At 48.7% G+C, this 25,787-nt stretch overlaps 1 protein-coding gene across 3 annotated transcripts in view; it reads left to right on the top strand.

The window, feature by feature from the left end:
• PHACTR3 (phosphatase and actin regulator 3) overlaps nt 1-25,787 on the top strand; it is a 269,728-nt gene that overhangs the window by 41,336 nt on the left and 202,605 nt on the right. The window contains exon 1 of one of the 3 annotated variants that reach the window (XM_025400504.1): nt 10,061-10,481. The exons of the other annotated variants lie outside the window; for them this stretch is intronic. The gene's annotated coding sequence lies outside the window, so the exon portion shown is untranslated. Of the gene's footprint in view, nt 1-10,060; nt 10,482-25,787 lie in introns of those variants that run through there. 3 annotated transcript variants of the gene reach the window in all.

The raw sequence follows: 25,787 nt of genomic DNA, 5'->3' as shown, positions 1-25,787 counted from the left end.
CAGAGCTCATTCAGAAAAGGGGCTGGGCCTACATTGTCCGGAGTAGGATCTGTGCAGAAGAGGCTCAATCTCAGCTTGGAAGGGAAGGGCCGGAGAGGGAAGGGGAGGACATGTGCCATGAGGCACCTATGTGGTGTCTGGACACCCCATGGTGCAGCCAAATGCTCTGCCCAGGACCCTCATGCAGGAGCCCTGAAGCCTGTGCGAGAGTTGCTGTCTCAACCTGAGCAGGGCTGAGAGCCTGGACCTGTTTGGAGAGAGTCTAGGGTAGTGCAGGATACGCGGAGACATTGCTTGGGGTGCCCTAGGATGGACTGTGTTTTCTTCCTTATACATAAGAAGCTGGAAAATGGGAGTTGGATGTGGATTCCTTGGGCAAAGTTTCTTTTCCTGGCACCATGGAGCAGGGCTGCTGGCGGGGGTGGATGCTCACTACCTCCTGTGTGCTTCTCCTACTGTGAGCAAATGAAGACCCTCCGTGACCCATATCCTGTGTAGCCCCCTCCCCTGAGTTTGGCAGGGACCGGCGACTGTGAGCGGTTTCGCCCCCATGCCTAGGCTGTGTTACAGGCACAGGTGACTTAAGAAAGTATGAGCCTTGGTGGGCCTGCCCTAATCAAGGGAGCCTTAAAGTGGACAAAGTTCTTCCTGGAGGTTGAGACTGGAAGCACAGGATGGAAGCGGGGGATGCTGGTTTGAAGATGGAGGGGACTGTGTGGCAGGGAATGTGAGTGACCTCTAGGAGCTGAGAGTGGCCCCTGCTGGTGGTCAACAGAGAGCTAGGGATCTCAGTCCCATAGCTGCAGGGTTCTGACTCTTGCCAACAGCACGGAAGTAGAGTCTCCCCTTGAGGGAAGATGAGAAAGTACCCCACTGACACACCGATTTCAGCCTTTCGGACCCCGAGCAGATGAGAAGGCACCTGGGCTGACACACCGATTTCAGCCTTTGAGACCCCAAGCAGAGGACCCAGTCCTGCCATGTCCTGACTTCTGACTTATGGAACTATGAGCTAATAAGTGGGTGTTATTTTAAGCCCATAAGCTTATGGTTTTGTGTTATGCAGCAATGGAAAACTAATACGGGGAGGGAAGTTTATTGCTTCCATATTACAGGGGAAAGCCTCAGGTTCAGAGAGGTGAAGGGATCATCCTGGTCACCTGGCTACCCTGACGGAGCTGAGATGCAAAGCTGTGCAGCCAGACTCTGATGCTTCTGCTCTGTGCTGCCTTGGTTTCCTGATCTGTGAAGTGGGCTGGTCATGGCATTGTCCTGAGGTCGCAGGAGGAGTGGCCTGGAGGCTGTGCCAGCTGTGAAAGTGTCAGGGCCCTTGTGACTGTTGTCACCCTCCCTGTGGGCACACAGGACCTGGAGGGGTACCCCTCCGAGGCCCTCCCTGGCTCCTCACACTCACCCTAACCCCAGAGTGTTTCCATGGTTACCTGGTGGCTTTACTAGTGTGACTCTCAAGCTGGCCCCATATTCACTCCTTTTTATGTGTATTTCTAATTTCCTTTAGAACATTTTTAAACTTTTCACTTTGAAATATTTTAGACATCTAAAAATATCACAAAATAGTAAAAAATAACTCCTGCATACCTTTCACCTATATTCCCCAAATAACATCCCACTTAAGTACAGTAAGTCATCAAAACCAAGAAATTAGCTTTGGTACAATACAATTAACTCATCTACTGACCTTATCTGAATTGAGTCCATTTTTCTGCCAACATGCTTTTCTATCCTGTGATCCCCCCGCATCCCACGTGGCATCCGGCTAGCACGTCTCCTTAGCGTCCGCCAATGTGGGACAGTTCCTTAGTGTCTTCATAGCCTGATGCCTTTGAAGAGGACTTTCAGTTATTTTGTAGACTGTCCCTAAATGAGGGGCTGTCTGATGTTTCCTTCTTATTAAATCCAGTTTATGCGTTATTGGCACAAATCCCCCATAAGTGATGTCGCTGGAGACCCCTAGGTCAGTTGTACCGATCCTGGTGATGTTGACTGGTTGCTCAGCCAGGTGTCTCTGCTCTAAAGTTAACACTTTCTTCCTCTTTGTAATTCGCCAGCATTTTGTGGGAAACGACCTTGAGACTGTCAGACATTGTTTCTCATCATACGTTTTCCCGCCCGGGGAATCCTCGCCTGCCAGTTGTCACCATGGTGCGTGTTCAGGGGTGGCTCTCTTTCCGTCATTTCTCTTAAATGTATTAGTGAGTTCCATTACTTACTAATAAAGGAAAGCTTCCCCCACGCTCCCCCGCCTTTATTCACCTGTTTACTTACGCTAGTGTGGACGCCTGCGTGTATGTTGATCCTGTGGAGTAGAGTCCACTGCTGTCATCTTCTTGTTGCTGGAACTGTCCCAGACATGGCCACTGGGAGCTCCTTCGAGTCGGCGTCTGTGCCAGTGGAGTGCTCCCATCATTGTCTGAGCTCTTTCTTGCTTTCTGGCAGCATAAGACGCTCCAGGCCTCCAGGTCCTCGCCTCTGCTGAGGTGCTTGCTGTGTAGAATTTGGGAGGGTGCTCTCAGGGGCTGTGGGCTCCCACCCCTGCTTCCTCCTCATCCTTGCAGACCCCTGTGCAGGTCAGTTATTTGTAGGTGAGCACCCGGGGCACACAGACTGTGATGTAGCCGGGTTCCCCAGGGAGCAGGTGGCAGAGTTGGGGCTTGCCCAGACTCCTGCTCTTGCCCTGTGGAAGGACCTATGAGTCAGACCCAAACAGGGATTAGGTGGGGCCATGCTGGGCAGCCCATGTCAGCCTGGCACATCTTGGGAACCATCCATGGTGTCAGAACTGGGAGCATGGTCTTGGCACACGTAACATGCCCCATTTCTCTCTTTCTTCTGGGGTTCAGGCATATTTCTGGTGCATGATAAGATCTTTGCCTCCTTCCTGTCTTTCTTGCCCTCATGGGTAGCGCAGAACCCTTTGTAGATTTTCCACGGTGGCCTTTCCCAGGTAGGTACTGGCTGGCAGTGGCAGTCTAGCCTTTCTGCCTGCTTCAGTGGCCTTCCCTGCAGGAGCTGTACACAGGTGACAGGGAGCACAGGCCACCGGCCCCTGGGGAGGTGTGGGGCACAGTGAGCCACATCCGCCACATACTGTGTGCCAAGCTGGAAAAGAGTTTGTGGTTGCAGAGGACAAAGGAAGAGAGGTCACCTTTGCAGAATCACATGGTGCTTAATTTGTCTTACCTCTTCCCTACCCACTCCGCTCCTTTCTTCCCAGAGAGAAGAGGCAGCTCCTGGGAGAAGGCACAGCCTCTGAGACTCACAAGCAGATCTTTTAAGGTCAACTTTGCCATCTGTCTTTTAGGCGATAACCTTCACTATAGCTTTTTCTGCTTATTTTTGTCGAAAGTCACTGGGAGGATGAGCTATTGCGTGTGTATGCGTGTGTGTTTGTACATGTGTGTATGTGTGTGTATGTGCCTGTACAAGTGTTTGTGCAGGTGTGCACGTGTGCATACGTCCCCTGATTTTTTTGTGATAACTTCCCCTCATTTTTTTTGAAAGGCTGAAAGGGACTCAGGGTCAGGGCCATGGTGCATCCTTCCTGCAGGGAGCTGGAGCCAGTGCGCCCGGGTGCCTGAAAGCTCGCCTTTGGGTCGGGCTTCAGCCTCAGCCCTACTGACTGTGCCTGGCCAACCTCTGTCAGTCCCTTCATCAGGCCATGCTTTGGGATCCTCCTCTGTAAACCGGGGACAATGCTAGTTCCTACTCCTGGGGTGGGTATGAGTTCCAGATGAGGCACGTGACCTTTGCAGGATTTTGACATTACAGTAATATAACTGTAATTTACCTTCTGGTAAATGCTCTGTTCATGTCAGTTAGCAGAGTAGAAAGTGCTGGACCTGCTGACACAGCAGCCATCTCCTGGTTTGCAGTGGTCACTGTCTCAGGAGGAGGCTGCTGTGCGACTGCTGCAAGGGGTGTCCCTGTTTGCTGCGGAGGCCCAGAGATTGTCCCAGTACCTCGCTGCACACAGAGAGGCCATGTGTGTCTCTTGACCCTTCAGCTCCACACTGAGAATGAGGGAGACCAGGGGTTAGAGACGTCTCGGGACCTGAGCTGGACACCAGCTCCCATCTGTCCATCTGCCCTTGGCTACTGGGGGAGCCGGCTCTGGCCAGGACTGATGATTCCTGGCACCCACCAGGAGATGCACATCCTGCTTGAAAGCTGTGAACTGCTATCCAGAGTGTCTGGGCTTATCCTGTTGGAGCAAAACCCCTGGGCTAATATGTAATCCCATTGTGAAATGTATTTTGAGGAGGGCTTCTACAAGGATTCTAATTTTACAGCAGCTTTGACCAAAAAAAAAAAAAAAACAAAAAAAAATTTCAGCAAACCCTCAGAACCATGGTTCCTGTATGCTGTATAGCTTTCAAAAACACTCCCCCACCCCTTGGAAATATAGGCAGGGAAGGGAAAATAAATGGTTTTTGTGGGAGGCAGGAGTATTATGGAAAAAAAACTCAACAGGCTTTTTAAAACTGGAAAAGTAGAACACGCGCATGTTGAAAAATGCCAGGGCGGCTGGAGATAGGATGGGGTGGGGAAGGTATGCCAGCTCCACATGGATCAGGCTTGGTCCAGCCCATGTTACGACCTGCCAGCTGTCTGCTTCTCCTCTTTGGCCTCAGTTTCCTCATCTACAAAATGGGAATTATAGTATTGTCTGCACCATGCAGTTGTTGTGGGTGTTAAATGGTATGATCTGTCACGTGCCTATTACATGTATGTATGTGTATATTATATGTATATGTTCAACAAACATCGACTGTCTTTTTCGTTAGCGAAAACCAGGTCTGTCTGGCTGTGCACCCGTCTCTTGTCCCGAGACAGCTGCTGATGGGTTTCTTATGTACGCTTTCAGGAAATTTCTACACATTTTTTTCTTCTTCTTTTGTTTTTAACATGAAGGGAAACATGCTAGCCCCTGTTCTGTGCCTGGCTTTTTCCTCTTAAAACTGTATCTGGGGCATATAGATACGAAGTTTGAAGGATATGTGGGAATGGACCAGATGAAGGAGGGGTGGGGATGGTGACCACTGTCCCTGGCAGAGGAACAGTGGATGTGGTGGCCCTGTGGTGGGAAGGGCACCATGTGAGCATGGGTTGAACAGCTGGTGCGTGGGAATGGGGAGGTGGCTCGGGTCTGCCATGCAGGACAGGGAAGACCAGGTTGAGGGGTCTGTATCCTGTGGAGTGATGGAGAGCTGCTGACACTGATGGAGCAGAGGGTGACCCGCTGATCTGGGACTCAGAAAGGTCACCACACTTCTGCTTTGGCACCCCTGGGCATTGTGTAGAGGGGGTGTCCTGTTTTGGTTTCCCAAGAGGGAAACTGGACCCACTGGCAGGAGAAGCGGTGGAAAGTGGATGGGAGCTGCTGGTGTGTCGCCTCTCGATTTGGAGGGTGGGGACATAAGAGTGAGAAATGGGGCCGGGCGCAGTGGCTCAAGCCTGTAATCCCAGCACTTTGGGAGGCCGAGACGGGCGGATCACGAGGTCAGGAGATCGAGACCATCCTGGCTAACACGGTGAAACCCCGTCTCTACTAAAAAAATACAAAAAACTAGCCGGGCGAGGTAGCGGGTGCCTGTAGTCCCAGCTACTCGGGAGGCTGAGGCAGGAGAATGGCGTAAACTCGGGAGGCAGAGCTTGCAGTGAGCTGAGATCCGGCCATTGCCCTCCAGCCTGGCGACAGAGTGAGACTCCATCTCAAAAAAAAAAAAAAAAAAAAGAGTGGGAAATGGTTGGGGCAGTGTCTCTAGAGGGTGGCTTTCTTTGATGTGGGCCTGGAAGTTGGTGAAAATTGCCTCTCTTTTGGTGCTCTCATGGGTGTCTGAATATTTTGATCCCAGGTCATCCTTCAAGCCAAGTACAGCATGCACCAACTCCTACATGGCTGCATCCCACAGCCCCTGATGCACTGGCGGACTGCTCCACATCTGCTCCCTGTTGGGGTCTCTGTCCTCCTGGGTGATCTTCTAGAGCAGGGGTCTCAAGCTTTAGGGTATATGAGACTCGCCTGGGGTCTTGTCTACGCGGCATGCTGGGTCCCTTCCCAGAGTTCCTGACTTGACGCATCTGCCATGAAGCCAGCATGAACATGCATTTCTAGCAAGATCTCAGGTGCCGCTGATGCTGCTGATCTGAGGACACCCTGCTCTGGAGACTAGAAATGTCTCCGGCCTGGTCTCCCTCCCACACTGCTCCTGTGTAGCCTGTGGGAGGCACCTCCTGGCAGCCGGGTGTGCAGGCTGGTCCAGCACAGCCGCCTCAGTCCCTATCCGAGTGGTCTCTGGCACCTTGAGTGCCATTCTGTGGGCCTACCCAAGGAACATATTCCAGGGGCTGGAGCTGACCTGCTGGAGCCCCCTAGCTCAGTCTGATAGAAAGAAGATTTAAAAAAAAAAACTTTTAATGTTAGAGTAATTTAAATTTTATAGAAAAATTGTGAAGCTAGTACAAAGACTTTACGTAAGCCCCACACCCTGGTTCCCTTTCATTCTTATAGTAGATTTGTATCACTAATGAACCACTCTTGAAACATTATTATTAACTCAAGTTCATACTTTATTCCAACATCCTTGGTATTTTTCTAATGCCCTTTTTCCATCTCAGGATCCCATCCAGATCCCACATGACATCTGGCCATCATGTACCTTCGGGTTCTCTTGCTGTGACACCTTTTCTGACTTTGCTTGTTCTTGGTGACCTTAGCGGTTTTGAGGAGCACCTGTAGGGTGTTCTGTAGAGTGTCCTTCAATCCAGAACTTCTTTTTACATTCATCATCTGCTTGCAGGGCATCTTGAGTCATGGAATAGATTCTCATTTGTTTTCTTTGTAAATTCTGCTGAGAGCCAGGGTCTGCAGAGATCTCTGGAATCTGATAGCTGAGGCCTCAGTTGACCCTGAGGCAAGCCCCATTCCTGTTAGAGAAGGTGCGTGGAGCTGATGTGGTTGGGAGGAGTGGTTGAGAATGGTCTCTGTGGGCACAGGGCTTGCCTGGCAGGCAGCTGCCCAGTATGGCTGCCTTTGTGGCTGATGTCATGTTCTCATCCCATCTGATGCACTCTCCACGAGTCACTTTCAGAAACTGGAAGATCCCACTTAATTCTGCTCTGGAATATATTTAGAAATCTATTCATGGCCCTCTCCCAAAGCTGATGTTAAAATTAAGAGAGATCATTTGTAGGATGTCATGGCTGTGCGGGAGGAACGCGTTGATGTCTCCCTGGCCACCTTTGGCTTCTTCTCTTGCTTAGGAACTTGCCCAACTCCCGTTGCCCATCTGAGCCCAGCTTTCCCCCTCTGAGCCCAGTTTTCCTCCTCTCACCCCAATGTCAGAGTGGGCATATCCTTACCATGGATGCACGCAGGCTTTTCCTCTGCATGCACCGTCTCTGTCTTGTGTGACAGCCTGGGGCTGTTTCTCACCCTTGTTACGCTGGGGTTCTTGGCTGAGAGCTCCTGGGCAGGGACTGACTTTGAGATGAGACTTCTCTGTTTGTTTCTGGCTGTTTCTGGGTCTGGGAGGCATTTGGAGGGTTCACCGCTTATATCTGTGACCACATACCTCAGGGTTTGCGGTGAGGGGTGTGGAGATTCCTGTGCTGCAAGAAATCTCAGTGCTTCCATTGTGCTGGGGAGAGGCCAACCCACCTTGGGGTACCAGGGCTGGACCAAACTGTAGAGGGCATCTGACCCAGGAGTTGAGAGCCAGACATATTATTTGCAATACTCTGCAGGGAATTTAAAAATGAAACCAATCTGAACTCTCCGTCCAGAATTCATGGTCACCAGCCATTCAACAAATATTTACTGGACACCTGTTTTAAGTCTGTCACTGGTTTTGGAGTTTGCGTATAGCTATATGTGGCAGGTTGTGGTGATGACTGATGTCTGCCTTCATGGAGTGAGTAGTCTTGTGGGATGAGGGGGAACAGACAGCATAGAAACAGATGTGTGATAGGACTCTAGGTGGTTATAGATGCCTTGAATGATGATCAAGTGAGGCTGGAGGAATGAGACTGGTAGGGAGGAGAGCCCGACGGTCTGTGATCGTTGGTCGGAGAGGACCTCAGAGCAGGGCATCTGTGCAGAGACCAGGCAAAGTGAGGGAGCTGGTCATGTGACTACCCTTGAGAAGAGCACTAGGGCAGCAGGAACAGCAGGTGCAATGGCCCTACAGCAGGCATGTGCTTGGGTGCGGGAGGAACAAGGAGACCAGGGAATCTGAGTGAGTGATGGAGAAGGGCAAGTTTTTGATGCCCACAATGCCAAGAGGTGGCCAGGGGAGGATCCTGGGGAGGTGCCAAGGCCTGGGGGAAGACCTGGGCTTTATTTTCAGAGCTGCCTGTTGAAGGAGATTTGAATGGCTGCAGTGTGAGATGAGATTGTACTGGGCAAGGGAGGATTCGAAGGTCATTTAGTCAGAGATGCTGGTGGTTTGGAGCAGTTTGTTCACAGTAGATGTTTTTGGTGCCTGCATCACAGCTCCTTGGACCAACTCTGCCTTGGTCTTCAGCTGTGGCTTCAATCAACCAGTATGTTGGGTGATGAGCGCTGTGTTGGAACAGGTGGTTACATTTTCCTGAATAATGCAAGCTGGCCGCAGGGGGAAATATTTACACCATGGCAATTGGCAAATGTACATATCAGCTCCCTTACAACACTCAAACATTTTCCAGCACAGCACAGCCATTAGCCCGGTGCTGTGGATATTCTCCCAAGCATCAAAGTGCAGCCAGAACATTAGGGGATCTAATGGCTGAAGGACAATCCTCAGCTGACGGAATGGGAGTAAACATCCTGGGCATGCATCCTTTAGGTGGGTGCTTCTTGGAGCTTTCACAGAATGCAGCCTTGCTGCCTACAGCTGTGACCTGGGAAATGCACCTGTGTGTGGGTTTGCCCCTCCTCCCTCCCTCACTCTCCTTGCTCCCTTGCTTCTGCTTCCTGAGACATCTCCCAAATAAGCTACCTGCACCTAAGCCTGCCTGCAGCTCTGCTTTTCGGAGAATCCACTTAAGATGGTGGTAGAGCTAGGTGTGGTGTGAGAGGGATCAGGTGGCTGGCATGAGAGAGAAGAGTCCTGGATGACTCGAAGGGTTCCAGCCTGAGCAGCTGGAAGGATGGAGAGGTTCTGGCAGCAGTGGGGAGGAGCCATTGAGATGAGCAGGATGGGGGCTGGGCAAATCAATGCTCTGTTCAGCTTTGGACAGGTTCTGTTTGAGAGACCTATCAGATCCCCAGGTGGAAATTGTACCTGGCGATGGGGAGACGTGTGTGGTTGGATAGAGATATCTGGGACTGGACAACACTGATTAGGTCAGGTGCCCACCTGCATCTGTGACTCAGTGATGCCCTCCTGCTTAGGAAGCCTCTGTGTATCTATGTATGTGTCTGTCATCCATATATTTATCATTTATCTCTATTTATGTATCTATCATCAATTTATAAATGTATCTATATTCTAGCATCTAGCCATCAATCTATCATTTATCTATTTTTATTTATGTATCAATAGATCTATCATCTATTTTTCAATATATCTATAATCTATCATCTATCTGCTAATCGATCATCTACCATTATCTATCAATCTGTGTATCTACCTCTCTCTCCATCCATCCACCTATCCAGGCCGTGCTTGCTTCCTTCCGCCCCTTCCTTAGCCTATCCCTGCCCAGGAAAATTCTTGTCCCTGCTCGAATGCCTTCAGTGACAGGAAACTCACCAACCTCTTAAGGCTTCAGCGTAGAAGTTTCCAACTCATGTGGCCACTCCAGAATACTGTCCTCCGGGGACTGTGTTTCTCTCTCATGTCCTCCTCCCAAGATTTATTTACACTCCTCACTTGCCAGGAGAGAGTACTTGGGAGCTCCGAGCCATGCGTGTTCCCTGGCAGGGTCGCCTGTGTGCTGGGGAAGAATGGGCCCAGTCATGGGGTGGAGACGCCCCCCAGCTGCAGCCCTGGCTCCCAAGCAGAGGCGGCTTTGTGCTTCTCAGGGACAAGGGTTGCCATTGAGGCAGGCCAGGGATGCTGTGCAAGCTAGTGATGGCTGCAAGCTGAAATCGGGCATTTCACAGAGAGCAAGCGCTGTGCTGTCCCCGCAGCCTGCGCATGAATGGAGGCTTTGGCCCTCGGAGTGCAGCCGTGCATGGGGCCACGTGCAGGCATTTCTGGCTCCTGGCTCCCGGGGAGAGAGGCGAGTCCTGTTCTCTCCCTGAGTTCTGGTTGACAAAATTCACAAAAACACAAAGAAACACAAAGTGGGGGAGAGGATCAGTTCATTCTCCTGGCTCCTGGTTGGTCTCGAGACCTCTCCTGTTGCCTGTGCTCTGGAGGATTCCCCACAGCACCTACTAGGTGGGCCAGAGCAGGATGGATTTGCGGGACCCTGGAAGGCTGGGAAAAGGACTGAGAAGCCACAGCCCTGTGCCAGGAAGAGCCACAGAGGTTAGACCTTGTTTTTGGTTTCTTTGTTTGTTTGTTTTTATTTTTAGCACAATTGTTTAGACTTTCTAAACTTTTTTGAAATAATTTTAGACTCACATGGGGGTTGCAGAGCTTCCCTCAATGACAGCATCCACCTTTCCGCGGTTCACTGATTGGCACCAGGAGGTGGACGTCGGTACAGTGACGTTAACTAAACCAGAGGCCTTAGGGAATTCTACCAGGTTTTACAAGCACTTTTGCTGTTTTTTTCAGTGAATAATTGTGTGAAATTTTATCACATCTATAGATTCACAACAACCAGGTGAGGCTTAACTTTTAAATAATGAGGTGCCAGGCCCCTTGGTTCCTGAGGTGGCATGGGCGACGTGCGTGGATGCTGGCTCGGGGCCAGCCTTTGCCCACCTGGTTCCTTTTCTCTATGTCGTGCCCCCACCATGCTCTGGTGGCAGAGGCAGCCTCCTCCTGGTCCCCAGGCCTCTGCTTCTCTGGTGCCTGTGGAGGCTCAAGCCTTTGCCCCATCTCCCTTCTTCCCAGGAAGGCCCTGGCTGCCCGAGAAGGCCCAGCCTTCCCCTTCTCCCTCCCCTGTTCTGGCTGAGCCCATCTCCTGTGGCTGCCCTAGCACGTGCTGCAGACTGGGGAATTCCACAGCGGAAACCTACTCTCTCGCAGTGTTGGAGGCTGGAGGTCTGAAATCAAGGTGTCAGCAGGGCGATCTCCTTCTGACGGCCGTGAGGGCAGGATCTGTCCCAGGACTCTCTCTGTGGCCGTGAGTGGTCGCCTTCTTCCTGGTTCTCTTCACATGATCATCCTGCCCTTCCAGGGTGTGAGCTCCATGCCTGTCCCCAGAAGATCTGGAGGCTTCCGTCTTCTGCTCCTTGTCAGACAATGGAGCAGAATAAACAATGGTTGCCTCTCTGGAATTGGAGCTTAGTGCTCATGAAATAGAATTCTCTTAATCTCACAATTGTCCTCAACACAATTGCAGTGGGTGGCACTGAATGAGTGTCCTGCTTGTCAAGACCGCCACTGTGGCCTTCTGTCTTCCCACTGTGACTGATGGCAAGTCACTAGAAGGAAGCACCCAACTCCCCATGATGGCATTAAGTGACACCCGCGGGTGTGGCTGTAGACCGGGGGTTCCATGCAGCCAAAGGGAAGAAGAAACACTCCTGCAGAATGCATGAATACAGGGCCAGGTCCTAAAGCCCAGCCCGCGGGTGAGTGTGTCCTGGTGGTCGCCACTGTCCAGTCAACTCATTAGTGTCAATCATGACACTGATTTCCTGGCAGTGTGTGAGATGATTTTAGGCAGTAAATGAACTATTAATTTTATAAAGAACGTTCATATCAGATATATGTCTGTTTAATTTTTCTTTTTTCTTTTTTTGAGATGGAGTCTCACTCTGTTGCCCAGGCTGGAGTGCAGTGGTGTGGTCTCGGCTCACTGCAACCTCTGCCTCCCAGGTTCAAGCGATTCTCCTGCCTCAGCCTCCCGAGTAGCTGGGATGACAGGTGTCCACCACCACACCTGGCTAATTTTTGTATTTTTAGTAGAGATGGGGTTGGCTAGGCTGGTCTTAAACTCCTAACCTAGGGTGATCTGCCCGCCTAGGCCTCCCAAAGTGCTGGGCTTACAGGCTTGAGCCACCATGCCCAGCCTGTTCCATTTTTCATTAGAAAAATTTTGCATTTCCATTAAAGTAGATGTCACGTTTTCATTTTAAACTTTCTTAAGAAAACTTTATATTCATTTTCGACCAAGTGGTTCTATTAGAGCAACATCCATAAGAGTGGTGAGAGTGGTGACGCGAGAGTGAAGTTGGGGAGATACCGGGTGGTGCAGTTACCCAGCACCATCTAGAGGAAGTGCCCGTGGGGTGGGCGGTTACCCAGCACCATCTAGAGGAAGTGCCCGTGGGGTGGGCGGTTACCCAGCACCATCTAGAGAAAGTGCCCCTGGGGTGAGTGGTTACCCAGCACCATCTAGAGGAAGTGCCCCTGGGGTGGGGGTCCTTGCACAGAGGCGGGATCCAGTCCCGGCCACCCTCAAGGAGCTTGTACTGTCGAAGTGGGGAGGGAGGCATGAGAAATGTTGACTCAGGGGCAGAGGGTCCTTAGGCTTATCAAGGAAGCTCTAGGGTTCTCGGTGTTCTAGGGGATTCGAGGAGGAAAGTTACATATGCAGGGTAGACAGGGGTGGTTGGAGGGATTTGGTAAAACGTTCATGAAGAAGGGATGGGTCTGTGGGGCTTCTGGAGTTGAAGTGACCACCACCAGGGATGCTGGCATGTGGAACCAGCTTCATGACTGTTAGCTGTCATCATGGAATGGAAGTCGAAGTGTGGGTTTAGCAGGGCTGAAAGAGGTGTAGACCTCCCATACTGGGAGAGAAGCCATGCTCAGGGGAGAATGCCCAGGGGCTAAAAGTCAGGGGCAAATGCCCATCTTAGGGGTCCTCGGTTGCCATAATGATCAAGACGAGGTCCTTGGATAAAGTCTGGTCTGGCGCCTCTGAAACTTCTGTGTGCATACACGTCACTGGGAATCTGGTTAAAATGTGGATTCTGATCCATTGAGTGGGCCTGAGACTGTGCATTTTTAATGAGCTTCTGGGGGATGCTGCTGCTCAGATGCCCCACTCTTCTCTCCCCTAGCCCTCAGCAACAGCAGACACTTAGTACCTGCCTTTCTGCAGGGACATAGGAGGGAGGTTTGTTTGCAGTGACAGTTTTTGGGTAGTTATGGAGGGAGGAGAGAGGTAGGACTTTGTCTTGGTGCAGTTTATAGGGGGCTTGACAGAGGCAGAAGGGGTGGGCAGGAGTTGCCAACTTTTATATTTTGGTCAACTAGCATTGTTTAAAAACAACAATGAAGAAAAACCCCAACATCCTTGGTTTTGCAATAGTATAATAATAACACTGTTATCACCAGTATTTCCTAAAAGAAATGGAATTTCACATCCAAAGAGTCAGGAAGGCCTTATACTCCAACAGAGGACAGTCTTTACAAGGACACAGAGCCAGCCCCCAAAATGCCTCACTGTGTCGCCCTCATTTTTGAAGGCACTTAGGAAACGTCACCCCAGGCTGGCATGGATGATTGGGCTGAGGCTTGGGGCTCTGGCTGTATGAACGGGAATGCCTGTGGTCCTCAGAGCTGAGGTCTGTGTTCCCAGAAGCCCCTGTGGAGTGGCATCTGGTCCCGGCCTGTGGTAGCCTCTGTCCTTTCCCAGGAGGGAGGTTGCCAGGGCCCGAGCAAACACTGACCTGGAGTGTCCCTGCTTCTGAACCTGCTTCCCCATCGTCCTCACCCTGCGGTGTGTGGGATGTACGGGGACTGTATCATCTGGGCTGTGGCTGGTGGCCTCTCATCTAATGCTACCACATGGCCTTCATAGGCCATGATGAGCCATGGGCAGTACTGACTCTGTTCTACCACCGATCCGGGTTCCCGAGATGGTCACATCCTGGGATGTGCTGGGGTTGAACAGCAAAGCCAGGGGAGGTCCTGGTAGTCTACTCCTGTCCCTCAGGCCCCTTGCATTTGGCTGGGAGAAGGCACACCTCCTCCATCTGTATCCACGTGGAATTGACCATCATCCTCCACGGTCTCTGCCCCTGGAAATTGGTTCTTAGGTGGGCTCATGACTCAGGTTTCATAAATGAGGATCTGTTCTAGGACTTCAGTTGAAGCTTTTGGAACGAGTTGTTTTCCCTCCACAAGAAGTCACAGAGCTGGTCGGATGTGGGCTTGGAGTGCTGGTGGCCATTTTCTCCAACCCAGGTGGAGCCTGCCTGAGACTGGAACCAGCCCAAAGGAAAGCTGAGCAAAGACATTTTGAGGGTTGATTTCCCTATGGCATTATCTGCATCCCTGGATCCAGCGTGTGTGAAGCTGATGCACCCCCAGGCTTCTCAGTTAAACACTTCCTCCCTTTCAGGCTTCAGCGGCTTTGATTGGGGTTCTGCCATTTCTGATTATTACAGGGACTTAGAGGAAGGAAGTGGCTTTGCCCAGATCACAGGGCTCATGAAAGTGCGCAGGCTGGAATCCAAATGCCCCCCTACTTCCCCTCACATCACTCTCCCTTGCCTGCTTTAAGCTCATGCCCAGTCCCGGGGAGACCCATCTTCCCCATCACTCTTTGGGAATTCTGCCTAACCGAAATTTCCCGAAGCTGCTTCAAAGTGGAGTATCCCAGTACTTCCCAGGCGGGCGGTCACCCAGGGGCTGAGAAACACTGACCTGCAGTGCTCTTGCTTTTACACTCTGTCCCCCACCTTCATCCTGGGGTGCATGGGGGCAGGAAGGGGAGGATTGTAGGAGTTGATGGGGAGACGAGAGGAGAAATTTACCTATAGCCTCTGCTTCTGGGGGGTCCTGTCACACTCCCAGTGACATAGAGCGGCCTAGAGATTAGGTTTTTTTTCGTGAAAGTAGGGTTTTGAAATATAAATCATTCTGCTATAAAGACTCGTGCACATGTACGTTTATTGCAGCACTGTTTACGATAGCAAAGACAGGGAAACAACCCAAATGCCCATCAATGATAGATTGGATAAAGCAAAGGTGGCACATATACACCATGGAATACTATGCAGCCATAAAAGGGAATGAGATCATGTCATTTGCAGGGACATGGATGAAGCTGGAAGCCATCATCCTCAGCAAACTAACACAGGAACAGACCACCAAATACCACATGTTCTCACTTATAAGTGGGAGTTGAACAGTGAGAACACGTGGACACAGAGAGGGGAACAACCCACACCAGGGCCTGTTGAGGGGTAGGGGGGTGAGGGGAGGGAACTTAGAGGACAGGTCAGTGGGTTCAGCAAACCACCATGACACATGTATACCTGTATAACAAACCTGCACATTCTGCATGTGTATCCCATTTGTTTGTTTGTTTGTTTGTTTTTGTTTTTTAGAGGAAATAAAAAAAATAGAAGCTCACTTGCCTGGACACTTTAATATGGCCTGGGTTTTTGTGTTGTGGAGGGCTCTGTAAGTCATGGAAAAGGTATTCTCAGGAGCTGCTAATGACATATTTAATTTTAATAATGAGTCACCCCATGCCCACAATTTATTACCTCCTGTGGCTCTAGACTCTGGTTCCTTGAGTGGTGTAATAGGGCGGAGGTTAATGGATAACACGATTAATTATTTAGGAGGTTCTTACAAAGCCAAAGACTTTGTAACAGATTAACTAATAGGTTCCTAACTTCATTATCATTTTGATTTTTCCGAAGAATATTTTCTCCCGAACCACTCAACTGTTTAACATTATTGGGAAATGTCAAATTTTTACATGATTCCTCTGCTCAGTTTAAATACTGATGTTCTGCTTACTCCATCACCGTTCAGCGCCCAGCTTTCGGTCTTCACCTTATCGCCTGGGAGGTAGATATAATGGATTCAGAGTTTATGAGCCCTGGAAGGGTTTGTAATGCAAAGCCGTATCTTAATGCTCTAGGGGCCAGAAATATTTCAGGCACTGTTTTAATTCTCACGAGGGACGAAGTGTTATGGTTGCAGGTGCAGCCTCTGAAATCAGGCAGAGCTGGGTGTGAATCCCAGCCTCTCCATTTAGGTTGGTTACATCACGTCTCCAACTCAGTTCCCTCCTTCATAAAATGGGCGCGCTAGTGGTATTCACCTGGTTGCATTGCAGTGAAGACTCAATGAGAAAATGCAGGTAAAACACTTCATGTGGTGCCCACCACAGAGTAACAGGTTAGGAGTGTTGGCCGTGAATGGTGATGGTCATCTAATCACAGCCGCTGGGACAGGGAGGAGCAAGCCCTCACCCTGGCCGGCCGCTGCTTTGTGGATGAAGGGCCTGTGGTTGTTTTCACACCGCGGCAACAGAATTGAGCATTTTCCCAGAAAATGTTCCCAGTCTAAACTGTTTACTCTCTGGCCCTTCATAGAAAACAAAAATCGCTGCTCCCTGCCCTCAAGGCAGCCTCTTGTGCTTTTATCTTCTCGGGTCTCCTGTCAGAGGCCTCATTATAGGTGAGCGCCGTCCAGCAGAACGGCCTGTGATGATGGAAATGTTCTAGGTCTGTGCCATGCTGCCCGGGATTGCGCCGCTGGCTGCAAATGGTTGCTGAACACTCGAGATGTGGCTCCTGCAACCTCAGAATGGAATTTTAAAATCTTACTTAGCTGTAATTGATTTAAATTTAAATAGCCACCTGCGGCTAATGGTGACCATATCGGGCAGTGCAGCGACACCACGCCAGCTCAGAGTAGAGAACCAGTCAACCCCATTCTAGAATCCTTTCAGAGTGCCGGGTGGAGGGCGCCGGCTTTGGCTGAAATAAAAGAAAGGGAGAAGGCTGCTCCTTGCATTTTCTTTTTCTATTCTTTTCTTTTCTTTTTTTTTTTTTTTTTGAAACAGAGTTTCACTCTTGTTGCCCAGGCTGGAATGCAATGGCACGATCTCAGCTCACTGCAACCTCTGCCTCCCAGGTACAAGCGATTCTTCTGTCTCAGCCTCCCAAGCAGTTGGGATTACAGGCATGTGCCACCATGACCGACTAATTTTTTGTTTTTAGTAGAGATGGGGTTTCTCCATGTTAATCAGACTGGTCGCGAACTCCTGACCTCAGGTGATCCATCTGCCTCAGCCTCCCAAAGTGCTGGGATTACAGGCATGTGCCATCGCGCCTGGCCTGCTCCTTGCTCTTTTTTTTTTTTTTTTTTTTTTTTTTTTTTTTTTTTTTTTTTTTTTTTGAGGCGGAGTCTCGCTCTGTCGCCCAGGCTGGAGTGCAGTGGCCGGATCTCAGCTCACTGCAAGCTCCGCCTCCTGGGTTTACGCCATTCTCCTGCCTCAGCCTCCCGAGTAGCTGGTACTACAGGCGCCCGCCACCTCGCCCGGCTAGTTTTTTGTATTTTTAGTAGAGACGGGGTTTCACCGTGTTAGCCAGGATGGTCTTGATCTCCTGACCTCGTGATCCGCCCGTCTCGGCCTCCCAAAGTGCTGGGATTACAGGCTTGAGCCACCGCGCCCGGCCTCCTTGCTCTTTATTATGTTTTTGCTGATTCAAAGCTTCTGTAAATATAAAAATTGAACTTACTCTTTTATGTGAACTATTTGGTAAACATATACAAGCATGAAGAAAAAAGTTAAGATGTCTTAATCCCATGCTTTAGAGATAAAGGATTTTGAGCGGTACATTTGCTGTCACTTTCAAATATTTGTATGGTGCATAAGAGGGGAGTCATAATGTCTGCATGGGGGGTGCCCCCACTTTTCTACTGGGACAGGGACTACACAGAGCTTCATATTATCCTGATTAACGGCTGCAGGGTGCTCAGTGTGCACTGGCCTCTCTGGGCAGCTCACTGGGCTGCACGCAGTTGGGGACTGTTTTAAGCTGCTCAGTGATGAGTGTCCTTGCTGTGAAGTATTTCTGTATTTTTCATGTTTGTCCAGAGTGGCCATGAGGTCCTCCTAAGAGACTTTGATCAATGTATGTTTCTACAGAAAATGTTAGAAGCTGCTGCTCCTTCACGTTAGCTAATGCTGGATCTTGTCCATCTTTCTTCCCTGTGCCAATCTGCTGGTGAAAAATTACTTGTCTATATTTTCATCACTTTTATTTATTTTTAAAAAGACATGTTCTGAGAAGTCACTGCTTGGAAATATCTCTGGTCATTTCTCTTGCTTCTTTTAGTTTCTGGGTGTGGCCAGTGGTCATAAGCCAGTTCTTGAGTCTTTGGACAGTTTAGCAGGGGCATGGATCAGGTCTGCAGATAGCAGACTTTGATAGCACTTTGATTTATTGAGGGCCTACTATGAGCTTAGCAGGTTTTAGCTCATTCAATATTCATAACTACCTGAGGAGCCAGGTGCTATTATCCCCATTTTACAGGTGAAGAAACTTAGAACTCTCTCAAGTCCTGGTGGGTGAGGGACATAGTCTGGATTTGAACAGAGCATGTTGCCACCTGAGCTCACACTCCTGGTCAGCCCACCATGGGAGGCATGGGGAGGGGAGGGTGCGGGAGATGGCCAGGAAGACCTGGTCTGGAATTGGGCTCTGCTTATTGGCTGGGAGGCTCTGGACAAAGTTATGTGACATTTCAGGGCTTAAGTTTCCTCAGCTCTCAAATGGATATCAGGATATTTACTTTGCAAGGTTGTTGTAAAGAGAAATGGAGATGTGTATGAAGGCCCTGGCACAATTCAGATACTTCACCGATGCTTGATAAATGATGGCTGTTTTCTGTACTATTAGCAATGATTATTAATACAGTGATGAAAAATACAGAGCAAAGATGATAAACAGAAAGTGTCTAGAAGATAGTTGCTACATGAGAGTTCGCTATTATTTATTCTGTTAATATGTTACAGTGTAGGTATTTCTACATTCAGTAACATCATAAGCAAAGAAGATTTTGCTTGCTAAGGGCCCTGTTGAAAGCCCTTGATGGGTGCAGGCTGTTATCTCACCAACACAGACTCTGATCCAAGGTGACCAGGAGAATTTTAGAATGATCTAGGCAAGGAAATTGCCATGCTTCCAAAGCAACCCACTCCTCAGGCTCCCCGTGGGCTGTCTGCCCCAGCTTGCCACACCTCTGCAGGTGTGTGGCTTTGTTTCCTGTACGGGGTCTGAAGGTGAGCAGCACCTTTGTTTCCTGTATGGGGTCTGTTCTATGTTCAGAAGCAGGACTCAGGGCTGCTGGAGCTGGACCCTCTGAATCCTCGGGGTTCTCCCACAGCTCCTGACCAGCTCTGCTAGAGCCATGTCTCTGGCAGATGCCTTTTCCCTGTTGCCCTGTGGTCTGGCCCTTCTGCTGTAGGTTAAAGACATCACGATGTGGGTGGGTGGCCTGGTCTGTAAGTGTGTCCTCTAGTGACCTGTGTTTTAAATCTAGCCATGCTTGCTGTTTGTCCTTTCTTGGGATTACATAGTTGGCCAGGCCAAAACATCTTAGCTCACGTGAATTCCAAGTTCACTGCTGGTAAAAATGCCACACATTAAATGCTCCATAGAAATTCATGTCTATAATGGATGCACTTCTCCTGGGAATTCACTCCTTAAAAAGGATGACCCTGTCATTGATTCCTGTCCCTATCCTCAACCCAAACATTGCCCAACGTGAACAAATTTGGAGTGATCCTTAATCAACCAACGTACTAGAATAAAGAAAGAAAACATTTATAAAAAATACCAACAAACAACGGGGAGGGAGGAGTCATTCTTTTGGCAAAACTTTATTCCCCATTGTGGTTGATGTGGGTGCATTCTTTTTGCTTGTTGAGAAGTTGCTAGAAGACAGGGTCAGTGGTGGTTCTATGAGGGCGGCTACCATTTTTCTTGGGGGACTGCTGTTATCTGCCAAGCACATAGTTCTTTACATACTTTATCTTCCTGAAGCCTCATGAGAGCTCTAAGAGGTTCCCATTGTTATCCCCATTTTGAGCATGAGGAAACTAAGGCCCAGGGAAGTGTGGGAACAGAAAACTACATGGCCAGGGTCTGAATCCAGGCTGCTTTGCTTCTGGCCCCAAGGTCTTAGCCCCAGTGCATCCACTGGGGCTATTAAATGCTGCCTGGGTTCCTTGACACCTGCACCACTACCCCTCCTCCTACCAACCAGGTGGGGTTCGCTGGTATAAGCTGTCTTAACATGTTGAAAGTGCTTTTGTAGTACTCAGAAACACTGTCATTTAATTGCTACTTAAGTTCTTAGTAGTTGTAGCTATGTTAGGTGGGGCAAGCCATAGCCTTGGGAGGACAGGGACAGTATCCAGTTTGTTCTCCATCCCTTGTCTATGCCTTATACACAGTAGGGTCTCAATAAGTGTTGGGTGGATGGATGGGTGGATGGGTGGATGAATGGATGATGGATGATGGCTAGGTAGATATATGAGTGGATAGGTGGGTAGGTGGGTGGATGGATGAATGGATGGATGGATGGATGGAGATTGATAGATGGATAGGTGGATGGATTGGAGAATGGGTGGATGGGTAGGTGAATGGATTGATGAATGAGGGCTAGGTAGCTGTACCAGTGGATAGGTGGGTGGATGGATGGGTAGGTAAATGGACAGATGGATAAATGGAGATGGATAGATGGATGGATGGGTTGATGATGGCTAGGTAGATATATGAGTGGGTGGGTGGATGGATGGATGAGTGGGTAGAAGTCCAGGCAGCTGGAAAGACAGTGGTGTAAGGACAGGTAGCTGGAAGGACAGTCATCTGAAGAGGAAACAAAGACATAGTTTTTGAGGGGGGAATTACTTGCACATCCCCCAATTTGCTGACATTAGCTCCTGGAGAAAGGAACACCTGCAGGATGAGCTTTACACACCTGTCTGTTCTTTTCTCTTGGCCAAGAGGACCTCACCACAGTGGTCTGGTTACAGTCAGGGGAAGGCTCTACTGACCACACAAAGTTCCAAGAGGGAACAAGCATGGTGTGACCTCCAGCCAACTTGACTCTCTTATCTTCTCCCCACCTTCCTATCTTGGGCCTCTTCTGGGCTGGCCAATTGAAAGAGGATATTCATTAAGCTGACTTTGAGGAGTCTTGGGAGGCAGGCACAAAGAGTGTTGGCGTTGAGTCCCAGTTCTATAGCTTTACTAGCTGTGTGGCTTTGTGCAAGTTAATCCCTCTCTCTGAGCCTCAGTTCCCAACCTGATGCCAACCTTGGGTACTGCTGAGGGAGGAGAGGAGAAGGGGGATGCACATGTATGGAAGGCAGTAGCAGGTGTTAATTCCCCTTATCTGACTTTCTATTTTACTATCTTCATTTCCTTTCTCTTAGACTCGTGGAAGAAATGGACGGTGCTGGGATATAAATTTTTGAAACCTCGTCTCTTTCCTCCTCCATATTCTCCATGATAATGCAGGAAAAAAACCTTGCAAACCTGGCCATGATGCCCCTAGGCCAACAGAGGCTTTCCTAGTTCCAATTCTGGCATTGTGAGAGAGAGCTCTATGGAATAGTGAAAAACAGGCACTCTTCATCCTGTGCCTGCTGGGGCTGAGGCTGTGGGGTGTGCAACAGGACAGTAGAACATAGCAGATGGGTTGATGAGCTGTGATCTGGATTCAGACCTACTTGTCTCAGACCCTGTGTCAGGCCCTCAGCAGTTGAGCAATCTTGGGAAAGATTCTTGACCTTGGATGGTTGATAGGATCAAGTACAGTCAGTGTAGAAATGCTTAGCACATCACATGGACTCAGGACATGTCAACTATCCCTGTGTTGGCTATAATTACTATCCTACTGTCAAGGAACTTTCTCTCTAGTTGGGCTAGGTCATGTGCACAGAAGGGTTGGAGGACAAGATAGTGAAGAAAGATTTCCCCAAACAACCTGGTTGGATGTAAGCTGGATAGAGCAAGGCTGGAGAGTGCAGATGCCCCTGGGGCCAGGCGGTCTTCAACCAGTCTTGGTGAGAAATAGCAGCTCAACTCAACTTTGGGGTGCAGAGACACTGGGGAGGAGTGGGTACTGTAGCAACCTAAAGTGTTCCTGCCCTGCCTGCAGAGGATGATGATGCACATCCCTGCTCATTGTGATGACATGAGAATGTGAGTGACTGTCAGCTCTTTGGTTTTCAAGAGAATTTGGAAGTCTAGGTTTCCATGCATCAGACCAGTAGTAGAGAAGGCAATCATGGGGAGAACCTAAGTCTTGTTTCTAGAGAGATCAGAGTGTTGTAAATTTTACCTTGCATCTCAGAGAAGGGCAGTGCTATTTTAGATTAGGGAGGCTGCAAATGTGATGAACTCCAAGAACACTGACAAATACCATTATCATCACAAAAAGATCTTAAATGTGTTTTTGAAAATCAAGCATTTGGCTTCTAAGTTATAAAAATGGACCAAAAATGAAGCAGCGGAGTAGGACTTATAACCAAGTTTATGCCATTATTGTAACAAATTTCTTTTACTGTGTTTCTCTCTCTATATATGCACATCGATATAAATATAGATACATAGATATATGGGGAGAAGATATAGATAGAGATAATATATGCATATATATATATGTGTATTTGTCTGGGTTCTCCAGAGGAACACCATCAATAGGATATAGAGATTTTCCTATGGCCTATCTATTCATCAGTTTATTTATCTGTCTACCAGTCCATCCATCCATTCATCCATCCTTCTCTGTTCATCTGTCCGTCATTATGTTATCGATCATCTGTCCATTCATCCATCCATGTATGTATTTATGTATGTATATATGTCTCTCTATCATTTTCATCCATTCATCCATTGTCTGTCTATCTGTCTATCTATCTAGATGTATTAGAAGGAATTGGCCTGTGTGTTGTAGAGTCTGAGAAGTCCCAGCAGTCAGCAAGCTGAAGACCTGGGAGAGCCAATGGTGTAGTTACAGTGCGAGTTTGAAGGCCTGAGAAACAGGAGAGCTAATGGTGTAAATTTCAGTCTGAGTCTGCAGAAGATTGATGATTCAGCTCGAAGACAGATAGAATTCTTCCTTATTCTGTCTTCTTGCTCTATTCAGTCCCTCAATGGATTGGATGAGGCCCACTCACGCTAGGGAAGGCCATCTGCTTTACCCAGCCTATTGATTCAAATGTCAGTCTCATCCAGAAACTCCCTCATGGGCACCCAAAATAATGTTTCACCAAATGTGTGGGCACCCTGAGGCCCAGTCAAGTTGACACATTAAATGAACCATCCCATGCATATCTATAGATGTGTGTGTGTATATACATTTGTGTATGTAGAATATATAATTATCCTGTTAAGGATGTCTCACAGCCTTGAGGCACAGATTAATTGTGACCTGGTGGTTTCCAGTGGTTCTGTATATACAAATAAATTATGCAGCAATGATGCCCTAGTCTCATTTTATTAATTGCTCTTCTGTTAGTCTGTTTAAAGTCAATTAAACCTCCCAAGGCCCCTCACGAAGGAACCTCTCATGGAAATCAGTCTCTGTCACTTAGGAATTCTGAGTGGATGACGCATGGCTGTCCCAGCTCCTGGGTAGGGTGCAGACAACATCTGTGTTGGAACTCCTGGGTCTGTGGGTGATCCTTGTCTTGAACTTGGCAGTGGCATGGCCTGCGGAGGTCTGGATGTAGAGAAGGCAGCCTTTCTGCAGAGCGTTAGAATTTGGAAAGAAGTGGTCAGGATTAGAGAGGAAAAAAAAGAATTAGACACAGACAAGCATGCTGCCCCAGCTTACTCTCCCTCTAGTTTCCTGGACTTTTAGGGGATTCGGTGGATAATTAGTTATCTACTTGCTTGGTTGATATCTCTTCACTTTTATTTATTTTAGACTTTTTTTCTGATGAGAACAGAATTATATTTATTATTGAAAATTCAGAATACATAGAAGATTATTAAGAACAACAAAAGTAGGCACAAACTCCCCCGACCCCCACCCCAGAGATAACGCCTGTGGCTACTTTTGTATGTGTTCCTCCAGCACTTTTCCTATAGAAACATTTTTACCACATAAGGATCGTTCAGTGGACATCCTTTATTAAATTAATACATCAGGAGCTTTTCTCCACACTGCTTAGGATACTTGGGACCCAATGCTCCAGAATAGGAATTTGTCACTGTTTATTTTCCCATTCTGCTTTCATTGGAAACTGAGTCTGGTTGAGGCTTTTGTTTGCTTCTTTCTTGCTATAGTAATTGGGACGAACTTAAGGCTGCCTGTCTTTTTGTGTACATCTCTGATTATTTCTTTAGGCTAAATTCCTAGAAACAGGAACCCGGGGCAGAAGGAATGAAGGTTGGAAACCCTTGGTGCATGATAGCAACTTGCTGTCCTGCCAATATTGGGGTGTTTGCTTTCAGAAAGAGCTCTCTGGTTGAATCAAATGGTTTTAAGAATTTAATTCTTCTTCTTTGTGTTTTTTTGTTTGTGTGTGTGTTTTTTTTTGTTGTTGTTGTTGTTGTTTTTGAGACAGTCTCGCTCTATTGCCCAGGCTGGAGTGCAGTGGCACCATCTCGGTTCACTGCAAGCTCCACTTCCCAGGTGGACGCCATTCTCCTGCCTCAGCTTCATGCCATTCTCCTGCCTCAGCTTCCCAAGTAGCTGGGACTACAGGTGCCCGCCGCCATGCTCTGCTAATTTTTTTGTATTTTTAGTAGAGACGGGGTTTCACCGTGTTAGGGTGGTCTCGATCTCCTGACCTCGTGATCCACCCACCTAGGCCTCCCAAAGTGCTGGCGTTACAGGCGTGAGCCACTGTGCCCAGACTGATTCTTCTTTTAAAAGTTGGGGATCATACAAAACATTAGCCAGGTGTGGTGGCGGCGCCTGTAGTCCCAGCTACTCGGGAGGCTGAGGCAGGAGAATGGCGGGAACCCGGGAGGCGGAGCTTGCAGTGAGCTGAGATCTGGCCACTGCACTCCAGCCTGGGCGACAGAGCGAGACTCCGTCTCAAAAAAAAAAAAAAAAAAAAAAAAAAGTTGGGGATCAGAGTAAGGTAAGAAGGTATCCTGCACAGCATCACTGCACACAGCGCACATTAAATGAGTGCTATTCCACTTCTTCACTTGTAGTATTTTTTTTCCCATTTGTGGGAACTACATTTGTGCCTGATTTCCTTGTTGCTTTAAATTAGCCTTAAGGAAGTAGTGTTGGGGGAATTCAACACACACAGAGCGCTTGGTCTTTATTGTGATTTTGAGCAGCTTGTTTTCATGTGAGCACCCCAACTTTGCCTTTTGCTAAATTTTGCAACAAGTTTTGAGTAATTCTGCACAAAACGGTGCCCTTGCTCCAGGAGGAGAACAGACATTTGCTCGCTCTTCACAGGATAATTAGACTCTAAAATTAGAAGGCAAACACTGCATGTGAAAATGCATCTGAATAAAATCCCAGCGGGAGAATTAATCCTTCTTGGCAGTGCAGGGGAACTTGGGTGCACGCCTGATGGAGCGGCGAGAAGCTGAGAGGGAGTGAGGCAGCCCCTCCGCGGAGTTTTCAGGGCAAATGCACGGGTGCTGGTGACGCAGTCTCTTTACTTGTCTAAAAGTATTGGATTCTAAGTGAAAAGGGAAGTGGGGATAGAAAGCCTTCTGCCACGCCTCCCATGGTCACAGTTTGGATATCCTGTGAAAATAGCACGTAGGCAGGTATACGGTCCTGCTTGGCGTTGTTTGGTGAACTTGTTAGAGAACATGCCTGGCTGTGTTTGAGGAAGGAGGTGGAGCACAGGGTTCAGGGCTTAAGCGGCGTCTTCTCAAGGGCGGCAGCAGACCTGGAAAGTTCCAGAGCAACTCCTGCCTGCATCCATCCGTCTTGCCAATCCACACGGAGCAGCCGCTAAAG

The sequence above is a fragment of the Theropithecus gelada genome, chromosome 10 (genome assembly GCF_003255815.1).
Source record: "Theropithecus gelada isolate Dixy chromosome 10, Tgel_1.0, whole genome shotgun sequence".
In the NCBI taxonomy this organism is placed as follows: domain Eukaryota; kingdom Metazoa; phylum Chordata; class Mammalia; order Primates; family Cercopithecidae; genus Theropithecus; species Theropithecus gelada.
This window is presented reverse-complemented; position numbering and strand designations above follow the sequence as displayed.